Genomic DNA, 19,186 nt, shown 5'->3' with positions numbered 1-19,186 from the left:
GTCCCCTTTCTTTGGCTTGACTACCCATTCTAAGAATGTGCTTTTGGTCACTCTCTCAGAGTCCTCCATGAAATATTCCTCCTTTAAATCTACTTTGAGTTCTTCCCAGTTTCTCCCATGCCCATCTTTAATTCCCCTAACATGTTCCTTAATTTTTGGAGCAACAACTAGCTCAAAGCTTCGAATCATCTCACCTTCTGACACGCGATGCAGCTCCATCTCCTTCACATACTCGTGCAGATACTTGGTTACATCTTTTTCGTTGAGCTGATCCATTCTGTTTTGACAACCGCTTATATGGCTTTGGTTGCTAAAATATCCCTTCTTTCATGGCATGTTGTTGCTGCGTGAACATTGTAAATGCTTGAAACATTTGCATTGTTTTTGGGTCAAAATGCATACCTTGTTGCTCAACATGATCACCCATGGTTACCTAAAAACTCTCACCCTAGCAGATTTGCGTCGGGTTTACCAAAAATATATCGAGAAATTTACGGTCTTGCCAGGAAAGCATTGGGCTTTTGGCTGTGAGAGTTTGTGAGAGAATTCCAAAAACTATATGAAGGATTTAAACCATAGATGCCATGAAGTCTAGAGTTTGGAAGGAAGTACAATCAAAGAAGCCCCAATCTTTCTCTCTTGCACTCACACACACAAAGAAAGAACACAAAAGAGAATATCAAAACAACACAAAGATTAAAACATCAAGGATATAATTATATCATATCATTGGTAAAATGAAAAGATTAACAGATGAGTTAATGGCATTCAATATTTTTCAATCAAACAGACTACGAATTATTCTTTGGAATTGTAATTTTGTGCTTACCATAACATATATGTTTTTTCTAGTGATTGGGCTTAATTGTGTGTACAAATTCTCTTGGTTCATAGCAAGATAACTACACTTACGTCAAAAGAAAAGTTATAGTCTATAAGGGGTAGTATGATGGGATCCGGGGAAAGAAGTATTTCATTGAGCCTTTTTAGTCCAAAGAGAAACACTATATGTTGTTGAAAGTGTATTTTATAGCTAATCCATACGTTAATTCTAATAGATCGCACAGAGTGCAAACCATTGAAATTCACATCATTTGGATTATTCATCTAGGATAGTATGTGAGAAATGTATATATGAGAGAAGTGAAGAGATGAGAAGTTTCCCTCCCAAGCCCTATTCTTGCCCGTATGCAATAAGGATACTACAGGGAGAGATGTACATGTAGCAAGGAGAACCTAGAATTTGTAGAAAGAATAAAGTTCTAGAGTGACAAAGATAGGTTTAGTTAGAGAGGGAGATGAAATTAGAGATATATGTTGGATTAGAGATGAAAAAGAAAACAACAAGAAATCAACAAAATATCAAAGTAGAACACATCTTACTTGACAAACCCTTCGGGAGTTATTCATTATTTTTTATGGAGAGAGAAGAAGAGGGAAGACTTCAAGCGTTGATTGATGTACCAACTTCAAGTCCTTCTTTGATTAGAGCTTATATTCCAACAATAGCTTACAAGATTGGCTAGTCTTCCTCTAGGAGTATGTAGGCTTAGGTTTATGTTTATGACTAAGTACAATTAGGCATTACTACTCTCACTCCCTCATGAATTCATCTCATGAATGGCCTGAATGGTTTTCAAGGAAGAAGAGGTCCCCTTTTATAGGTGAAGGGAACCCCCAAGGTTTACACAAGGAGAGAAGATCCAGTGTGAACAGAAATTGAAAAAGTTTGAAATGAGCTATTCGTGCATGATGTGGGCAGACGAGGGTCCAGCATTTTGATCATATCTCCTCAACCATAGCTCCAAATAAAAAAGTAAAATAGGGGCAGAAATTTCAGCTCATGAGCTACAACTCCCATTTTATATACTTTTTCCAATTCGGATTGAAACCTCGTGTAAGAAAAAAATCAAAATAGGGTATAGTTTTGGCAACAAAGTCTTGTTGTGGTCCCCTTAGCCTAGACTTTTATTTGATTCCAATGGACACCTCATGCAATATGAAAGCATGAAAATACTCCTTGACAAAGTTTTGTAATCATTCTTGCAATAATGCATTAAAATAGGTGTATCTTTGAGAATCGTGCAAGCTAGTGTCCCACTCGGGTTTGATTCCTTCCTAGTAGCTATTAAAAAGAAATATAACAAAAATATAGAAAATACATTATATATATATATATATTGAAAGTTACCCTAAATATAGGATCTAGCTAGGGTGTGAGATAATAATGAGATAGTAGAAAGAAAGAACCAAGGCTTTTTGCCCCTAGTTACAGAGGCGGAACTATTGACGCTTTTTTCCATAGTACTTTTTGATGGTAAAGTAAGAATATGTTACCCTTGAGATAAATAATAGTATGATATAGAAAGCTTATTATTATACTTAGACATGCATATGTACATTATACAAAATATACTTATGTATCTAAAAAGTCACAAGATAGATCTTGTAGCATTCATTCCCACTATGTACATGTCAAAGCACGACAACGTGGTTGTGAAGATTTTTTGATAGAGTTGAAGAATTTTTTATTACACTACCCATCATGCAATCTCCTAACTGAGAAAAGGAGTTTTATGTTAACCCATCAGTGGGAGATGATGCCATTGGAGTGATGTTTTTGCAAAGGGGGAAGGAATCCTAGTATATGAAGCTTGTTCATTATGATAGCAGAGTGAAGACTCCTCATGAAAGAGATTACTCAAAAATTGAATTAGTGATGAGACCAGTATGGTTTATGCTTGCAGATGATTATGACATTACTTGTTGCAAAAATTGTTTACTTTAGTCACCAGTTATTCATTGCTTCCTCAGCTGTTTCATAACTCAAATATACCAAAAACAGTTATGACATGGGTTATTGAACTTCAGGAGTTCGAGTTCACCTTTTTGGTACAAGAGAGCACTTGGACCTGGCAGATTTACTCACTTAAAGAAACTTCTATTTTGGTTAAGAAAGAGGTAGTGCAAAGAAAGAAGGTCGAAACTCTTGCCATATCCAATGCTTCACTATTATGTTTTGATGGCTCTTATCGAAGAATTCATGATGCTACTTCTGGAGGAATTGTAATCTATGATGCACAAGGAAAACTTGTAAGGAAACAAGGGGTAAAACTTGATGCAAAAAGTAACAATGAAGTAGAGTACATGGCTCTTGAAGGTGGTTTTTACATTTGTTTACAGTTGGGAATTAGACGCTTATAGATCAAAGGAGATTCCTTGTTGGTCGTGAAGCAAGTATTGGGAGTATGGAAGAATAAGAATCCTAAACTGAAGAACTTATGCTTCAAGGTGAAATTGTTGCATAAAAAATTTGAAGCATGGAGTTTGCAACATATTGAGAGGTCTCAAAATGAAGAAGCTCATGATGCTACCCAAGAAATGATCACTTGTGTGTTTGTGTTGATGGCTAATGCCCCTTTATATCATGGAAGGCAAGTGTTATCAAAGGAGGTGGAATTTTTGTTGACAGGTGTTTTGCAAGAAGGTCTACCATCATCCAAAAAGTATGCTTTTATAAGAAAATCTAAAAAGCACAAAATGCTTGATGATGTGCTTTACATGAAAGGAAGTGATTTAGTATTGCATCATGTACCCTAGAAAGATGAAATTTAAAAGATTTTGGAAGAAAATCATGAGGGATCTTGTGGAAGCCATTTTGCCATGAAGATCGTGTTGCATAAAATTTTGCAAGAAGGCTATGTGTAGCCAAGCATTCAACGGGGTGTTAATGATTGGTGCAAGTCTTGTTTGCTTTGTCAGAAAATGGGAAAGAAAATTTTGAAGCCCGAATTACGAAAGACAATTCTAGCTTTTGATGTGTTTGAAAAATGGGTTCTTGATGATATTGGACCCTTACCCATGACTAGCAAAATACTTACATTTTGACAGCAGTGGATTATTTGTCACAATGGATAGAAGCTAAAGATGTCAAAAAATTACGAGTAAGGAAATGGGAAAGTTTGTATATGAACATATATGCTACAAATTTGGTGTGCCATTAGAACTACTTTCTAATAGAGAACCGGGATTTAGAGGAGAGTTGTTTGATTCCTATGCAAGAAGCTCAATATACAGCACATGTATAGTTCCTCTTACTATCCACAATGCAATGGTCTCAATGAAAGGTTCAATGGGGAGTTGGTGAAAATCTTGACAAAGATGACCCAGACACATGGGAAAACCTAGGATTTAGAGTTTCCTTGTGCATTATGGGCCTATAGAACTACTATCAAAATGAGCACAGGTTCTCTCCTTACCACTTTGTATATGGTAAGGAAGCCTTATTGCCAATTTAAGTGGAGATTCCTGCACTCAAATTGCTATCATTGGGTGATGAAGAGAAAACAGATACTTTGCAAAAAAGATTATTGGACTTACAATGTTTGCAATTGGACAAAGTTTTGGCTTTAAGCTACTATGAGGAAGTGTCCAAGAAAGATTAGATAAAGGCTAATGAATGTGTGGAAGATAAGGGAATTGAAAAGGGTGATCTTTTGTTGCGATACAATAGTAAGTTGGACAATGCCTTTTAGAAAAAGTTTCAAACTATGTGGGAAGGTCCTTTTATTGTTGTGAACAAGTTTGACAATGGGACGTATCGTTTGGCAGATTTGAGTGGTGCACATCATAAATACCATGTTAATGATTACAAACTAAAGAAATATCTGGAATGTTTGATGACAGTTGTGATAGATGGGATGCTATCAATACAAGAGGACAGTGTGAAGACATCTGAGAATGTGAATGAGGTTTCTGGGAATGAGCTACAACAGTTGTTCACCCTAGAAACTTTTGCTTGTCATAACTGATCAAGCAGGCTAGGGGGTGTTGGCAAGCTATATAAGGCATTTTTTGTATGAGCATAAATTTATTATATCATGTCATAAAGCTTGCTAATAACTAGCCTCATGTATATATGTCTGCATAGTGCTACAAGTCTTGAGAGTGACCATATAAAAATTCATGTACAAAGGTTTGGTTTTCTCGGGCTTGGGTGCTGATTTTTTGGGTTGTTCAAGTCACCAAAACATAGTTTTCAATAAGTATTTTTAGCCTTGCTTTATAGGTTGTGAATCGGACGTGTACATCATGAGTTACGTGCGTTTGAAATGGGTGGTCTCGACTTAGGAAGTGGTTCCAGATGCATGCGGCAAAGGCAACTGGGACAACTTGATGATCTAAAATTAGAAATGTTGAGATTTTAAATTTTTGGAGATAGACGAGTTAATGGACTCCGATCCGTGCTTTACGGCATCGCATTTGGTGGTCGGAGCAGTGCACTATGCTCCCGGGGAGTTGGTCTTGAGAAGGGGTCAAGCTGGAAATTTTCTGTGGGGAGAGAAGGGACTTGGGGAAGAGTAAGAGGAATGTGCCATGTGGAAATGGGATTATCCCACATGAGAAGAGGAAAGGGGAAAGAGGGGGGTTATAAGGGGAGGATGAGGTTCCCATTAAGGGTGTATCAAAGGTGAGAGGAGCTCTCTCAAGGCTTGGCTATGGGGGCTCGTGGGCTACATGGGGGGGAAGATGGCCAATTTTGGGTTCCCACTACCTACCCAGGCACTGGCTCTTATTTTTGGTCCCCCAGACACTTGCCACACCCAACTCCCTTGGGTCAAAGGTCACCGACACCTCATTTCCTACCCAAAAAAGGCCAAAAATGGACCAATCCGAAGAGGCCTACAAAGAGAGCCTTGTCGGCTGAGAAGAGAGAGAAAATATTTGGGGATAAAAGATAAGAAAGGCCCTCATTTTAGTAGCAAAAATTCTCTACAACACCTGCAAACATTCCAGAGAGCTCATTTTTTAGCAAGATAGAGTACACCCCCGGTTTCGAGCGGCCATAACTCTCTCATCTTTCATCTATTTTTTGTCTGTGGATACTCTATAGACATATCCACAAGACAAGCTACATCGTGATGCCATCAATTTCTCCTAATTCCATGTGTGTTTCACTCTTTAAGGGTTCTTCATAAATTTTTATAGGTACTTATCACAAGTTGTTTTGGTAGTGCAATAGTTCTTCCTTCCGACAGTGTGACCCGTGCAAGGCTATAGAGGCACTTGTTTTCCTTGTTGTTTGCACGCATCAATTTGGTGCCCCTACTAAGGAGCAAGTGCTCTTGTGCTCCAATTTTGGTGAAATATGTATATTTTGCAGGTAGAGAATGTAAAGGGGATGTGGGTCTTTATGGGACAACCGCCTATGTATGTGCAAATTGTGGACACCACTTGATGCGGTCGTGTAATTGGATTGCAGCCTTTGGAGGGTCGTGAGGTTTTGTGAAGCCAAGCACTAGGGGCCGGGTTACCCAATGCGAGGTGGATTAGGTACTAGAGCGATACATCAACATCCCTTAAGCTTTCAATGTCACATATAGGTGTTTTTGTGGCAATTGGACATGGTGGACATGTTTCCATAGTTTCATCCTAATGAGAATAGATTTTTATTGAGAAATTGGAAGTCAATTGCTTACTGCAAAATATACTAGATCAAGCTATATTGTTGCGGTTGCTGCAATACAGTCTACAGGGATCATGCAAAAGTTTGGTTACAAAATTATGAAGGACTTGTGCAAGGACAAACTCGAGGGGTGGTTTTGGATTACAACCGTGTGCAACAAGGTTTTGTAGCACAATACAAATCCAGTGAAGTAACTGATGAAGTTTGGCATGAAATTTTGGGGTACACTTAGAAGGTTTATAAAAGCGTTGATGATTTTGTCATACAGTTCACCCGTTTATGGGATAAATGGGCCCGAGATTTTCAAAATAAAATCCCTCTAGCCATGTTAAAGAAGGATCATTCTGTGGTAAACTTAAAGGAAAATCTGAAGTTCAAAGTTGAGCTGAAAAGGCCTGCTACCTTCGAGAAAGCAGTCACTATCGCGAGGGAGAAAGAATGAAAAGCTCAAAGACTCAATGAGTATGGGAAAACGATCCATGTGCAAGATAATGGTGGCCAAAATGAAGAAAATCATGCAGAGGCTGGAGCCCAACCTGCTCAAAGGGTTGTAAACACTGAACAGTTGCAACAAAATATGCAAGACATGATGACCATAATGCAAGAATTGTGGCTCAGTGTTCTTGGAAGTAGTCGTGGTCATGGTAGAGGAATGGCCCAGCTGGGTGAAGCTTAGCCTAATGCTAATGCGGGTTGTGGACAAGGTGTCTTTGAGCCACAAAGAAGGTTCATCCTTACATGTTATAATTGTGGAGAACTTGGTCATATTAGTACTACTTTTTCCAAGGCAAACAAGGATGGGAGGTGATATGTTTCCAGTTCCTCAGCAGATTCCTAAAAAGGCTAATGATTATGCATTGGATATATAGGAAGATCAAGGTACTAAACAAAAAATTTAGGCCTCAAACTCTGGTGGTCATGTGGATCTCGAGCTCTTCCAAGCGTGCACATACACACACACACACACACACACACACACAAAGATGGAGGCAAAAGAATGTACTTCTTCTTCTTCACAAACTCAAGATAAGAGGTATCCAAAACATAAGGGAAAATACAACATAAAAGAGGAGCTAGTACAATGGTCTAGTATGAGCCGCTAGTGAGTGAGGTGAGTAGATAAATGTGTCATCACTCCAGTAGGTAGACCAACTCTGTGTAGTGTTGTTGTAATATCACTGGCAAATTTTCATATTCACCAAGGTGCACCAATGATGATGATTTTTGGTGGTGGTAGTTATCCAAGAGTGGTACATATTGAGCTTGACATCTCAACACTCCCCTTCAAGCTCAATGACATCTCTCGTATGCCAAGCATCACTCAAAAATGACATAGCATTGCCGCTCTAAGTTCCCTCATGAAGATATGTGCAACCTGCTCATCTGTCACCACGTACTCCAGGTCGATGTTGCTTGATAAGACCCTCTATGAAGTGGTAGTGAACCTCAATGTACTTCATCCTAGCATGAAATACTGGGTTTTGTGCCAATTGTATGTTGTTGAGGTTGTCACAATAAATGAAAATCGACCTTTGTACCTATACTTCAAAGTCATGAAGTAGCAATCCGAGCCATGCTACCTTACATGTTGCCACTATAGCACCCTTGCACTCTGCCTCTTTACTCGAGACAGCAACCCTAGGTTGCTTCTTACTGCTCCATGTGATAGCAACACTTCCAAGTGAGAACATGAATGTGGTGGTAGACCTTTGATCATATGTACTACCATCCCAATCTGCATTTGTGTATCCATAGAGTTGCAACTCCACATCAGCCCTATAAAAGAGTTCATAATTCAAAATATGTAAGATCCCCAAATTTTGGGACTCTTTTGAAAATTAGAAAAAACAGATTCTAATGTCCGTTTTGTCAAATTTTGATTTAAGATGCTTGATTCACAGTATTGTAAGGTTCTAAAGTGAAAAGCAAGGCTGTTTCCATGTTCCAGTAGGTCAGACAGACGTTTGGTCCAGTTTTGAGAAAATACGTTATTTTTAGCTTTTCCATGATTTTAGGTGTTTTCTTAACCTACGCATTCTGAGGAAGCTATGGTTTAATTTACTAAGAATCTACTTTTCGAGTGTTTTTTATGCTATTTTTAGTTTTTCATAATTTTTAGTGCTTTTTAATAGAAAGCGAGTCCGCTTTCTTATTCCAGTGGACAAGGGAAACCAGTGGTTCAATTTTAGAATGTTTTTTTTCTACGTTTTATGCTATGTTTAGCTTTTTGTGCTTTTGGCGTTTTTGAAAAGCAATGTGTTTTTTAGGATGACCCAAACATAAAAATAATAATTTTAGTCTCCGTCGGATTTAAAAATGACCACCCAAAGCAAAAACGGGATTAAACGAGATTTTTACAAAAATTATTTTTATAAAAAGCAAACCGTAAACACGTTGGGGCAATACGGGAAAGTCATAGTTATGTGGGGACATCAAAGTGCAGCATAGTCTAGTCAAGGTTTCATATGTTGTCCGGATACTGTTGAATTAGTCAGTTTTACTATAGAAATTGAATGGTAAGTGGGAGAGTTGAACACCAAAAGCCAAGCCTTGTTTTTAGAAAAGTCCCAAAAGCTGTGTAGCTATTTCTAGCTGAGAAGGTAGCGCTAGTTTTTGGCTTGGGACTCACTTTAGCCTTGCCTAGTGCCTATAAAATCATTTGCAGTGCTCAATTTTCAGTGCCGTCTGTTGCGTCTACTATCGCAAGGAAATCCGTATCTATTAAAGGGAGTGGTGCAACTTCTTCATCACCATCTCCATAAGCTCTTTTCTCTCTCGTTTACGGGAAGAAGAAGAAGAAGGAGAAGAAGGATACTCTCTCCCTACTTGCTTACTATCTCCTCTCTTGTTTTACGGTGTACGCGCTCCTCGAAAGCTCTCGTGGTGAACACCTCTACATAGCTCTCATCACCGCTCTCTTGCGGCAAAGCAAGAAGCCTTTTCACAACCCCTAATCAATTCTAAAGCACGGTGAGAATCTCTAAAATCCATAGCCATCATCTCTCTCTCTCTCTCTCTCTCTCTCTCTCTCTCTCTATGTCATTTTTTTTAGTAGACACCCTCTCGGTAATTGTTTTTCTCATATACAAGTGTATGTATGGATTTTTTGAGTGTGTATGAAGTTACCCCATGATTATTTCATCATGTTTAACACGCTGATTTATGCACACGATGTGTTTATGATCATGTGCGTGCATAAAAAGCACTTTTTGTTTCACTTCATGAAAGCGATAGGAACATTGTTTTTTTCATAACTCACAAACCGTTATGAATCAGCTCGAACCCTTCAAACCAGAGATAAAACACATCATTTAAAACATTTTATCTCTTCGGTTTCATGTGGAAATCACGCATGAGCTAAGAGATATGGTCAAATAACAGCCTACTACACAATCAAAATTTTGGACCCTAGGCTCCCTGGAGAACCACTATATAGATTCATCGGATGGGCAAACCCACCTAGTCAATTGAAAATCTTGATTAAACTTGATGATAAATGTATTTAGGTCCCAGTTATCACCTTGGGTATGTGAGTTATTAACCCTTTCATAATCGCGTTTATCTACACGTGTAGGGGTGCTACACATGGGGAGTACCATATGACTTCGTGAGTTAACCGAGCCGTTTATGTATGGTGAGTTGATTTCAAGTATTAAATTTCCATAAACTCATGTGAGGGTATATGGCTAGTCAACGCGAACCGCATAGGCAAATATGAATAAAGTGGCTTCCTTTCTGTGTTTCCATTTGTTGTGTGAGTGTCAAATAGGTAAAGTGATGTGATAGAGTGTTAGTCTATATTATGGATCTCAGTTTGATGCATCGGCTTGAGGCCCAAAACTTTCATTTTCATGTTATGTATGATTTTGCATCATGTTTATGGTGATAGAATCATATAATAAGATGTATGGAACCTTATGGATAGATCCGGATGCCTGATGTGCATGGGTATGATTGTTTTCCATCTTTCTAGGTCAAAACTAGCTTTATGTGATAGAGAGGTGAAGTGCAGATATGATGCATCAACTTTGCATGATTAGATGTTGTCAAAATTGGACTTTTGTATCATGTTTAGTTGCTAGTCGAAATTATTTTATGCATGAAAACCTCATGTCTTAAGAGCCATGTGTGTGGACTCCGAATGACTGCAGTGGATATATCAAACTCCAAGTGCGGGAGTTGATTCGGTATGAATATGATTTGTGGATAAGGGTTGAGATCCCTCATGGATTATCATTGCGATTTTATGGTGGAAGCCGGCGTGGCTCTTGGTTTTTTTTTTTAATGGTTATGCTGCCGAAATTTGTACAGCCATGTTATGTTCTAAAGTGGTTATGCAGGATTGGTTATGTCTCACCCATGTTGGGTGGAGTTCTCACTCGTGTGATGTGATTGGATTATGGTTTATGGATCTAGGATTAGATCATGAAGTGGTTTGGATGGTTTATGGTAGACGTGTAAGGGTAGAGACCGTGTACAGTCAAACTGCTTGGAAAATATTGTATGTGCATATGGAAGATGCTATTGTGATTAGACTCGCGTGTTATGTTTCTCATCGCAGCGTCGCTTCAAGAAGAGAATCACCTACATTGCTTAGCCTTAGATAAAAGGTTCATTGACTTGGGACTTTGTTGGATCGGGGGTGTTGCCTAGGTCTTCTTCTTTTTGTTAGGCCAATATACATGGTTAGTGCGTCAGGGGTTGAAACGACCTACACGGCTAACGCGTTGGGGATTTTTCCTTAGCTTTAGCTAAACACCCGATGTTGGGAATCGAAGATACGTGGAACCTAAAATGATGTGACTGGTGTTGATACCCTACCACCTACTGGTATTTCGTATCCTTTCAGATCTCGAGTTCATGGAGGAAGGCGAATGGGCCCCAGCTTATGTCTGGCTCAGGTATGTTGGAGGTGGTTTGGCTCGCTCCTGACAACAAAGTGAAATTATCTATGTCCGTAGTAGTGTGGAAGTGGATAGATGGAACAATCGATACCTACATAGGGTCCAGTGCTCTTCTAGTTATTTTGTCATAAATTTTTTGATGTTATGGTATACCCAAAAAACATTATTACATTAATACATGGTTTCATGTTTCATTTAGATGGGGCATTTAAATGTTATTTGTTTTCATTCCCTCATGTCTTTGTGCACTCTATTTCACCCTCCACTATATTCTCTCTCTCTCTCTCTCTCTCTCTCTCTCTCTCTCTCTCTCTCTCTCTCTTCCCACAATGCGGTGGACACATATATTCACCCTCCATAATGTTGTATTGTTCTTGAGTAAGCTTTTATTCATAGCACCCGTTCAGGGGTAGCACTAGTCTCTAGGTGCCTCTTGATGCAGTTCGGCTCATGGCCTATACTCCATGCTTGGTCGGGCGTTGAGAACTCCTCCCCTATACAAATGCTTCTACAACTCTGATGTATATTAAAAATGCTTCTGCAACTCTGATGTATATTAAAAATTCATACATGGCTCTTAGGACATGATATTTTCATGCATAAAATAAGTCATACCAGCAACTAAACATGATATAAAAATCCAATTTTGACAACATCTAATCATGCAAAGTTGATGCATCACATCTACACTTCACCTCTCTAGCACATAGAGTTAGTTTTGACCTAGAAAGGTGGAAAGCAATCATACCCATGCACATGGGGCATCCACATCTATCCATAAGGTTCCATACATCATATGATATCATTCCATCACCATAAACATGATGCAAAACAGCTCCGACCCTTAGGTCGACTATAAACCATCTGTAGAAAATAACTTTTTGCCATTATTGAAATCATACATAACATGAAAATGAAAGTTTTGGGCCTCAAACCGATGCATCAAACTGAGATCCATAATATAGACTAACACTCTATCACATCACTTTACCCATTTGACACTCACACAACAAATGGAAACACAAAAAGAAAGCCACTTTATTCATGTCTGCCTATGCGGTTCCGGTTGACTAACCATATACCCTCATACAAGTTTATGTATATCTAATACTTGAAATCAAATCACCAAAATAAACCATAAATCATACATAAATGGCTCAATTAATTCACGACGTCATATGGTACTCCTCGTGGGTAGCACCCCTACACGCGTAGGTAAACCCGGTTATGGAAGGGTTTATAACTCACATACCCAAGTGATAACGGGGACCTAAATACATTTATCATCAAGTTTAATCAAGATTCTCAATTGATTGAGTGGGTTTGCTAATCCGGTGAATCTATGTAGTGGTTCTCCAAGGAGCCTAGGGTCCAAAATTTGGACTAAGTGCAGTGGGCAGCATGTTGTTTTTTGACCATATCTCTTAGCTCGTGCATGATATTCACATGACACCCAAAAGATAAAATGTTCTAAATGATGTCTTTTATCTTTGGTTTAAAGGGTTTGGACTGATTCATAGCGGGTTGTGAGTTTTGACCAAAACAATGTTCATACCTCTTCTATGACATGAAACAAAAAGCACTTTTTATGCAGTACGTGATCATAAACACATCGTGTGCATAAATTAACGTGTTAAACATGATGAAATAATCATGGGGAAACTTTATACACACTCAAAAAATCCATATATACACTCATATATGAAAAAAACAATCATCAAGAGAGTGTCTACTCAAAAAACAATATATATATATATAGAGAGAGAGAGAGAGATGATGATGATGGCTATGGAGTTTAGAGCTTCTCATTGTGCTTTAGAATGGATTAGGGGCTATCAAAAGGCTTATTTCTTTTTTGTAAGAGAGTGGTGATGAGAGATACATAGAGGTGTTCATCACGAGAGCTTTCGAAGAGTGCATACACCGTGAAACGAGAAAGGAGATAGTAAGCAAGAAAAGAGAGAATATCTTCTTCTTCTTCTTCCCGTAAACAAGAGAGAAGAGCTCATGGAGATGGTGATGAAGAACTTGCACCACTCCGTATAATAGGTACATATTGCCTTGCGGTAGTAGACGCAATAGATGGCACTGAAATGCGAACCATGCATATGATTTTATAGGCACTAGGCAAGGCTAGAGTGCGTCCCAAGCCAAAAACTAGCGCTACCATCTCAGCTAAGATACAGCTTTTGGAAAGAAGGCTTGGCTTTTGGTGGTCAACTCTTGCACTTACCATTCAATTTTTATAGTAAGATTGACCAATTCACTGAGTATCCGGCCAACTAATGAAACCTTGACTAGACTATGCCGCACGTGATGTCTCGACATAACTATGACTTTCCCGTACTGCCCCAACGTGTTTATGATACTGCTTTTTATAAAAATCATTCTCATAAAAATATTGTTTAATCTCGTTTTTGCTCCGAGTGGTCATTTTTAAATCCGACAGAGACTAAAATTAATATTTCTATGTTTAGGTTATCCTAAAAAGCACATTGCTTTTCAAAAACACCAAAAAGTACGAAAAGCTAAAAATTTCATAAAAAGAAAAAAAAAATCTAAAATTGAACCACAATTTCTTCTTGTCCACTGGAATAAGATAGCAGACTTGCTTTTTATTAAAAAACACTAAAAGTCATGAAAAGTTAAAAATAGCGTGAAAAGCACTCGAAAAGCAAAATTATAAAAAATTGAACCATATCTTCCTTGGAACACGTAGGTTAAGAATCTGACCCTGATTTTCGCAAAAAAGAACCTAAAAGCATAAAAAGCATGAAAAAACTAGAAATATCGAATTTTCTCAAAACTGAATCACACGTCCGTCCGACCTACTGGAACATGGAACGACTTTTCTTTTTACTTTAGAACCTTACAATACTGTCAATCAAGCATCTTAAATCAAAATTTGACAAAACAGACATTGGAATCTGTTTTTCTTGTTTTCAAAAGAGACCCAAAATTTTGGGATCTTACATCCTTCCACCCTTGAAAAATTCAAGGTGTCCTCAATTCGACATGAAATCTTGATAATTTAATCTCATTACATCATCACATTTCCAAGTGGCATCTTCCTCAAGATATGTTGACCATTTGACAAGATGCTCAATAATGGTCCAATTACGTATATGCTTAGTTCTACTTTGAAGTATCACTTTGGGACATACTTCAAAAGTTCCATCGATAGAAATAGATAATAGAGAATCATCAAGATTTTGTTGTGGATTAGGTACATACTTCTTGAGTAAGTTGACGTGAAAAACGTCATATACTTTTACGTGTGGTGGCAACAAGAGTCTCTAAGTTTGATCATTAATCCTCTCTGTGATTACAAAAGGTCCACAATATCTGGCACTGAGCATCTTACACTTATCCATTGATAAGGAGCTACGTTTGGGTTTCACTCTCAAAAATACCATATCTCCCTCTTCAAAAAGTCTGATAGATCATTTAGAGTCAGCATAACTCTTTTGTCTATCTTGAACATTCTTAATATCCTACCGTATAAGATTGGTTTGTAGTTGCATTTCAGCCAACATTTATTTGGGCGCTTGAACCCGTATGAGAGGGTCTGTCCATTTGAGTGGAGTAAGACACTCTTGTCTATACAAGGCATGAAAAGGAGACATTCCAATTGAGCATTAAAATGAAGAATTATACGCAAATTCAACCAAATACAAATATCAAGTCCATTTACCTTGCTTATGCATACAATAATCTTTAACATGTCTTCAATGATTTGATTGGTCCTTTTTGTCTGCCCATCAGTTTGAGAATGATAAGCAGTACTAAAGGCAAACTGAGTTCTTGTAGCTAAGAATAAGGCTTTTCAAAAATTTGAGGTGAACTACACATCACGATCAAAAATTATCCGTCAAGGTAAACCGTGATACATGAAAACACCTTTCATGAAGACTTGAGCTACATCCTTAGCCATAAACGTTGTCTTGATAAAAAAACAAATGGATCATGTTTGTAAGCATATCAACAACCACAAAAATAGAGTCATATCCTAGAGATGTAGGAAGTCCTATAATAAAATCCATGGATATGCACTCCCATTTCATTTGTGGTGCATCAATAGGTTGAAGCTTATCGGGGTATCGAATTCGTTTAGCCTTAATACGTTCACATGTTAAACATCTTGTAACATAGTTCAACACATCACGCTTTAATCCTGGCCAAGATAAACTCTTCCTTACAGTAGAGTAAGCCTTAATGTATATTGGGTGTCCTGCTATAGGTATATCATGAGCTTCATGTAGTATCTGAAGTTTTATCCCACCTTATTTGGGATACAAAGACGATTACTAAATTAAAGATCATTGCCGTCAATGTGGAAGCCTTTGATTTGCCTCTCTTGCTTTTCCATGTGATTATTTAAGTTCATCAAGTACTAAATTTTTATGTAATATGGGTCCTGAGACATACCTTCCCAAATTAGGTCAATTAAGGAGGTAGTAGAGGTTGTGACAGTCGCTACAGTACTCTTCCTGCTTAAGGCATCGGCCACAAGATTTTTCTTTCCAAGTTTATATTTGATTCCAAAATCATATTTGCATAACAACTCAATCCATCTTCGTTGCCGCATATTAAGGTCAGGTTGGGTCTAGATCCACTTGAGGCTTTTATGATCTGTCTGTAGTTCAAATCTCCTTCCAAGAAGATAATGTCGCCATACTTTAAGAGCATGCACAATGGCGGATAATTCCAAGTCATGTATAGGATAATTTAAGTCATGTGTACGTAACTTACGATATTCATAAGCTATTGGTTTTCCTTCTTGAGATATAACGCCACCGATTGCTTGCCCACTCACATCAGTGAGCACAGTGAATGTCTTTGAGAAGTCCAAAAGTTCTAGTATTGGAGCATTCACAAAAGCTTCTTTGAGTTTCTCAAAATCAGCTTGAGTGCACTCATTCCAAGTAAACACTTTAGCCTTCTTGAGTGTATTAGTCAATGGAGATGCAATCTAGCGTAGCCTTGGAGAAATGTACAATACCATCCTATTAAACCAAGAAAGCCACGTACTTTTCGTGCTGATTTTGGTGTAGGCCAAGCTATAACAACTTTCATCTAACTTGGATCAATAGAAACACCATACTTGGATACAATAAATCCCAAATATTCTACCTTGTCATAGTGAAGAAGGCGCATTTTCTACGTTTAGCATAAAGTTAGTTTTGACGGAGAAATTCAAGTACTCATCACACATATTGTTTGTGTTCTTATTTGTTTCTTAAGTAAACCAGGATATCGTCCAAGAAGACAAGAACAAAATCATCACGATGCTCTCAAAACACATCGATCACGAGACGATTAAAAGTTGCAGAGCGTTGGTAAGTCCGAAAGGCATAACTGTAAATTCATAATGTTCAAAACAACTATTAAATCTAGTCTTTTGTATGTCCTCCTCCTTGCTTTGGATTTGGTAATACCCTAAATTAAGGTTAGTTTTTATGAAGATAGACACTCCATGTAATCGAACAAGTAACTCATCAATCCTTGATACTCCAAACTTATTTTTTATCGTTACCTGATTCAATCCACGATAATCAATATAAAGACATATAGTGCCATCCTTCTTCAGACTAAAGAGAACATGAGTACTCCATGGAGAAATGTTGGTTTGAATGAAGACTTGCTTAAGAAGTTGAGTTAGCTGCTCCTTGAGTTTCACAGATTCAGGTACTAACATTTTGTATGGTCTATGGGCAACTGGTTGAGCTCCTGGAGTAAGCTCTATAGCATGATCAACATCACGCTTGAGCAGTAACTGTGAAAGTTCTTTGAGAAATACATCATCAAATTTTGTTATCCATTTTGGTTCAAGTGAATCTAACTTCTTCTCTTTAGGGTTAAGCTTTTTAGCATAAATTCTTTCATTCTTTCTATGGCTCTTCATAAGTTTGGTATAGTTCACTAGTCTAAGTTTAAGCTTTCCTTGTTTCTCTGTAATTGTAGCCCTAGAGTTTTAGTCATTTTCGAAAGTCAATGAAGCATCTTCACGATGTATGTGAGCATCATTGGCTTTAAGCCAATCTGTGCCTAGGATTCCATCATAGACTCCTATGGGTAAGGCTCTAAAGTTTGCAGAAGTATTATGACAATCTAAAACAAAATTCAAGTTATCCATTGAACTAGAATATTTAACCTTCCTACCCGTAGCTAATTCCATTGTAAGGTCTGTATCAGGGTGTTCAAGCAAAGTGAGATTTTTTATGCACCTAGGAGATATGAATGAAAATGTGTACTCCCAAAATCAATCAATAAGGTAGAATGGTTATCCTGATACTCCGTTGGGGTTTGAATTATTGAAAATTGTTTATTCACTCCTTGATGTTCAATTGCAGTATGACATACGCATTTCCTTGAAGCCTTTGATTTCCTCCTCCTCTTGGAAGAGGTTGACGAGTAACATTTTCATTGTTGTTATTGTTGGTAGGCAGTTCATTCCAAAAAAAAGATGGATTTCCTGATCTAAAGTTCCCTTGGTTTTGAAGTTGTCTCTGACTTTGGTTAAAGTTCTATTGATTGAAGTTCCTCTGGATTGTCGACGATTTAGGTCTAAAATTTCCAAAATTCCAATTCGGGTTGAAGTTTCTAGGTTCATAATTTTCCACCAATCCTGTGAAGCTTGAATTGTTAAATGGAAAATCTCTAGACTGACGGTCATGATGAGGACAAGTGTAACACAAATGATCACTTCTGGCCTTCATACGTAATAAGCTCTCTCTTCTTTGTTGTGTATTTTCAAACCTTTGTTCTTCCTTGGGACAAGGCCTTTTGATTTCACAAATAGGAGCAGGTTCTAGTTTTCTCTTTTTGGTATTAGATAACTCTAGTTCAATGGGTTTTCCTGCATTAAGGACATCTGCAAAGTTGGTAAGATGAAGACTTTGAAGTCTAGTCTTCATAGGATTATGTAATCTTGACACAAATCAAGCTACCTTGATCTCTTGAGTCATCCCTGCTAGAGCATACTTGACAAGGGTCAAGAAATGTTGATAGTATGATTTCAAATCTTTGGTTCCTTGAGTACAATCAAGAAACTCATTCATACGGTATGAATGATAAACTTTGTTTTGATAGTTCTTTTTGAGTTGGGTTTTAAGATAATCCCTAACTGTTGCATTAGGATCAAAATTGTTTTCTATGCAATGGTCTCTCCACCAATGCTTGGCTATTTTTTCTAGTTTTAACTTGGCAATAATAGCTTTGTTTTTTGCAGATGAATGAGCCAGATCAAAGTAATCGTCCATGCACTCAATCTAATCTTCAAGAACTTTGTCTATATCTTTGCCTTCCCTGCTAAAGTTTCCAGGTTGAGACTTGCAACGCATAGAATCAATGTCTCTATCAATGATGGCGTGATGAGAAACAATATATGCATTTGCTTTAGCAGCAGCCGCATTTCCTCTAGGAGGCATGGTAACTTACTGCACCATATCAACCAAGGTCACACTTAGTACAATATGCTAACCCGCTCGAAGTCTTTTAAGTCAGATAAAAAATAGATGGTTGAGAATAAGATAAGAGAGAGAGAGAGAAAGAGAAAGAATAACGAATAAATTAAACCAGTTTCTATATTACAAAACTTTGGGGTTTCAAAAAGTCTACAAAGTGTCTTGAAAGTTTCTAATAAATCCTAATAGCTCTGACATAATTCACCCAGTAGTAGCCATTGTGAAATCCTTCCACCAATGGAGCATAGCTATTCCATTCTTTGAGTATATCGGATGCATGATTTTAGTAATCCTTTTTTATCTTTGGTTGAAATATTTTCTCATTATAATGTGAATCATATCATTGTTGG

Source organism: Adiantum capillus-veneris, chromosome 7 (genome assembly GCF_014529385.1).
Source record: "Adiantum capillus-veneris isolate H3 chromosome 7, ASM1452938v2, whole genome shotgun sequence".
Classification (NCBI taxonomy): domain Eukaryota; kingdom Viridiplantae; phylum Streptophyta; class Polypodiopsida; order Polypodiales; family Pteridaceae; genus Adiantum; species Adiantum capillus-veneris.
This window is presented reverse-complemented; position numbering follows the sequence as displayed.